Raw genomic sequence first — 5,269 nt, forward strand, 5'->3', positions numbered from 1 at the left:
TGATGTGATCTCGCCCTCTAGTGGCTGAATGAACAGTGTATTTTGTAGCTTCAGCCACAGTGTGGCAGCATCACCCCAAATATTTAACTTTAAACATGCACTATCTGCAACCATCTTGGACTCTACTCACTTTACACTTACTTTACACTATACATCCTATATACCACTTTATTGACTGCACATATGTACATATTACATTTATTTATTGTACATACTACATTTATTTATTGACGGACTGTACGTTCACCCAGTCACTCTGTATCTTTTATATCTCTATTATTGTTTTTATCATTTTTGTATACCTTTACCTCTCCTGTGTTTCACTCTGTTTGCTGATGTTGCTGCTTTGACACCTGAATTTCCCTCCGGGGATTAATAAAGGTTCATCTTATCTTATCTTATATCTGTTTACTAGTTTCTGTTCAGCAAGCAACTCCAAATGTGAGCTACCAGAGGAATGAGAAGCAAGTAGAAATGTACCTTTTGCCATAAAAACAAAAATAAGAATATGAAAACTGTTCAGTTTAGCAGAAGAAATGTGGAAAGATGGACACAATAGGCTACTTACTAAGCAACAAATTACCAATAGGACTTTTGAAAATGCTTTATCAACATTGTTGTTTTTTTTAACAGTGCTTTTATTAAGTTTTCTAAAGCACCATATGTAAACATGAAAAAAAACAACTTCACAGATGACTTCACTCGTTTGCTGCTCATCCATCTATTAGACATTTTTCAGTCAGCCATTAAACCCAGGACTAGTAAGTGACATTAGTCTGGCTTTCAGGCCTGTTGTCAGAGTGGTCTAAAGATGAAAGTTTCCTTGGAAGATAGTTCAATGAGTGCTAATTAGATCTGTTTCCTGTGCCTTGCAGGCTGCAGATTAGTTTACTATCGATGGCGCTCCAAGAGCGACCATTAGTTTGGGGAATACCTCAGTGGAGACATCTCTGGCGGCATGACTGATACTCTGTGTGGAAAAGAAGACTGAATAAAAACACAGCATCGGACTTCATTTTGGCTGAGAAAAATAGATTTCAACCTCTTTAGGCTCACCGCACGCAGGCAGCGGCCACTGTGGTTCCCAAAATGTAGCAAAATTAACAAATCTAGACACAAAAACATTTCTCCACTTTGCCTGTTGGTTCGATTGGTTCTTCCTGTAATTTATAAATTGTGTTATGTGTCTTATTGAATTTCCCCCCTTTCTCACACAGAGCTAAATGTTTAGTATGGATTTTCATTAGAGGCAATGGAGTAAAAGCTCTGTTAGCAAACTATCTTTGAGAGAGTGGAGCGCCCCCGGGCTGATAGTGCAAACCAACACCTCAGGAACATACAATGCACAATAGCCACTGGACAAAAGGAGACTAGAACAATGGTCTCCTATCCCTGTCTTGCATGTTCTGCTGGCAGAGCCAGATAGAGGTGTTTTCCGTAATTTATTATAGTTTTGTAGATTCATGCTGGCTTGTACCTGATGCATGCTAATCATAAAACATACTGCAGAGATCTCTATAGAGAAAAGTGGTTCAAGTCTTAGTGAAAAGTGACACACAGGTGTATTTTGCTCCTGTGCTTTAGTACATTTTCAAGTTCTAAATCAGCTATGAATACAAATTTAAGTCTAGTTTTAATTACTATACATCAGGTAAAATGCAAATATCTACAACCACATAGCTCTAGAATCATCTTAGAGTATTTGGCATGACAAACGTAATCTAAAAATGCTTGTGTTGAATCTTTGAGTCACTTGAGTGGATGGATAAAAGCGTGTTATTTATTCTAGTCATACAGTCCTTATCACAGCTTCCTTGTAACAGAGAGATGTGTGTTGTCACGGCTCAAATACCACAGAGGCAACCTGAAATGACAACAAAATGAGAATGAGGTGACGGTTTTGTTTACTTTATTGCTTGTAAAAAAAAAAAATAGAGGTGATTTCACATTGCAAACTGCATTTTAATTTCAAAATGAATGTGATCCTGATGTGTTCAAATACTAAACAAAAGTTTGCAGTTCATTAATTTTTTATCAGATGAGATTTAAACCACCTTAAAATTGCAGTAGGCAAATAGCAAATAAGTAACCTGTGTCATTTCCGATCTAAAGTGACTGCAATCCAAAGCCAGAATGTGTCACTGCCAGTACCTATTAGATCTCCACTGTGTTGATCTCCATCCTCTCCTGTTTTACAGTTAAATCTGAAGAGTTTGCACAGCTGAAATGCAGCTTCCTCTTCCCCCAGATCTCCCCCTCCGACTGACCTCCCTACCACACATATCTTCCTGGCCTGCTGTGGTGCTACCCGGCACGGCTGACCCAAAGAAAACCCCAACCACCAAGCGCCCCATCCAACCTCATGTTTATACTTGCATGATGAGTCCAACCTGCCCAATCAGACTTCCACTGACTGGCCTTGAACTGAAACCGTATACATCTTAACCATCCCAGCCATCCGAAGCAGCCAGTGGAGACCGAGGCCGCATTAATTGCACGGACCGGCCCTGGTAGTGCACCGAGTCCAATGCATTTAGCGTTTCTAATTGGGAAGGAATTGCTGTGTTTACATTGGCGCTAGTTGATAGAGCTGGACCCTTAGCCCTGCAGCCGACCGAGCTAAAGCCCTCTGAAGGAGGAAAACCAAACTGCGTAGTCCCTGAAATCTCTCTGGACAGATCTGGAGGGAAATTATTTGGAACAGAGTAGAGGGATATTTACTCAATTAAGGGGGATGGTGAGGAGGTGAATCTTTTTCTTTTGACATAAACAGTCTAATTGGGCGCCTTTGTATTTCTTGTTCCCATGGTTGTTAATGCAGTAGCTGACAGGAAGTAAAGTTGGACCAAAGCTGTTGCCCTAGCAACAGAATGGCAATAAAAAGGTCTATAGGGCACTAATTTGATCAGTGCTGTTAACAAGAGTAATGCCATGCTGTGAGGAAATCTAATGACTTTTTTTTAGTGTGTACTAGATAAAAAATATAATCTTGAGCATTGTTGCAGCTAATAAACATTTTCAGCAATTAATCTGTTGATCTTTATTTTGAAAAGTTATTAATCATTTACTCCATAAAACGTCATGTCAATAAAAATCAATAAATATAGCCCCATGTGACCCATGATGTGTTTGTTTTTTTCCAGCTAGCAGTCCAAAACCCAAAGAGATTGAATTTATAGTTATATTAAACAGAAAAAAGCAGCAAATCCTGACATTTGAGAAGCTGAGGCAAGCACTTTTGCTGGATTGATTTGTCAAAATTACTGACAATCAATTATATTCTTAATTATCTATATGGACAAATTCATTAATTGACTTTATCAACCCTAATCCTGATCTCCACATGTCATGTGCAACCCTTTTAATTTACTAGTATCATGAATTAATCCAAGTATTACACTAATAGAATTGTCAAGCCCTGGAGCACAGAAATCCTATGATCCAAAAAGGGATAATATAATAAAAAAGGCTGTCGGGAAGACCTGTCGTAATTTCCTGTAACAACTACAGTGGATGAAGTGACACCATACCACGCACAAGTATTAGAATTTAGCTGCAAATTTGACCCTCGCCACAACATTTCCCCTCAATAAAATGCCTTCCATACGAACAAATATTTTATTTGTGATTTTAAGTCGAATAGGGAACACCGCCGCCGCTGCACTCAGTCAGCTCTAACACCATGTATCGAGCCATGTGCAAGTTCATACCTAACATATAATGAGAAATCCAAAACCCTGGAAAAAGCACGCCACATCCAACATGAAGACTGCAACGGGCTACCACACACACCAGTCGACCACAATTATTTTCTCATTCCTTTTTCTGTTTATGTTGAAACTCGCATAGCTGAAATTATGTCAGTTGGAAACATTGCCCGTAACTAATTTTTCTATCCTCTTTGTCTGAGCAGTATACGAGTGTGATTAACTCACCAGAGCTTTTGCCACTTACTGATACAGGTTTTTGATAGCTCGTACTGTAGTACACCCCATGTAGTCTGGCATTAAGCATTAAAGAGGGAATTTTATTTTTATTGTCACTGTTTATATCATGATCAGGATAAAAATTCCAAAGAGGATTATGATTTATTATTTTAGGTGATGCCAATTGGATTTGGAAACGCTTTAGATGAGTCAGCAGCAAGGAAATCAGGTTGTGTCTGTATCTCCACCAGCTTCCAGGGTCTGACTGTTGAACAAAAACATGCCCAGTGTTGCCATGATTCCTCCAGCAGATGATTGCGGGCTCGTTGCACCAGCCTGCTGTGTGACAGTTTTAATCCACTGGCTGCTACTGAAGTGTACAGCTCAACATTTTATTTACCACAAACTTCACGAAGCACTGGGACCTTTTATGATCCCAGCCAAGCCGAGGCACAGACCCATACACCAGCACACACACACACACACACACATAAAATCCACCTGGATGCATTTTTACCATCAGCCAGTTTATGATTATCTTTTCCACTGTGGCAAACCAGTTCTGAACACCCACAGGCACAAACCCACTAACAGATAAATGGATACATACACGCACAGATGCATACTGTATGTATACATTCAGAGTCTGTGTACGCAGGCAACCATATGACACACACACACACGTGTCCCTCGTTGATGGCTGTGACATGGGGAAGGAAAGTCTCCATACATCAGTGGAGGCTATATGAATGGAACAATTGCATGTGCGCTGGCAGCACAGACTCAGTCACATCTCATTAGCTTGACGGGATACCCGAAAGGTTCTGACAGCCTGCTGGCTGTGATTGGTGTGGCCCGGGGTGATGGGGACATACCTGTGGCTGCCTTGTGTACTCTGTGGGCACGTGGTGAAGACTGAGCACACGTAGCAGCTGAGGCCTGGCAGCGGCGGTATAGCTAAGGTTCTGGGTGTCCACGCCAGCCGCCGCCTCACCGTACACGTCTTCAGCTATAATAAAACTCACTCTCACTTTTTTTTGTGCTGTTTCTCTCACTTTCACCGTCTCACGCCCTCTCTCACTCTCTTTCCTGCCCACACACACTCACATTACACAGACATGAGGGGAAACAGTGGGTGATTCTGTGCACCGCCGTGCCACGATGAGCTCAGTGCTAACTTTGAATGCTAACCAAGAATCAATTTGGAGCGGAGTTATTATTTTTTAGTCTGTTAACCTGACTTCATGGTTTAAATTCAGAGAGTATTTAGTTTTTAAAAGTAGGGTTGGTAGTGCTGATTGACTACATTTGATCTCGGGAGCAATTTGGGGTTAAGTGTCTTG

Source organism: Sebastes umbrosus, chromosome 1, assembly GCF_015220745.1.
Source record: "Sebastes umbrosus isolate fSebUmb1 chromosome 1, fSebUmb1.pri, whole genome shotgun sequence".
In the NCBI taxonomy this organism is placed as follows: Eukaryota; Metazoa; Chordata; class Actinopteri; order Perciformes; family Sebastidae; genus Sebastes; species Sebastes umbrosus.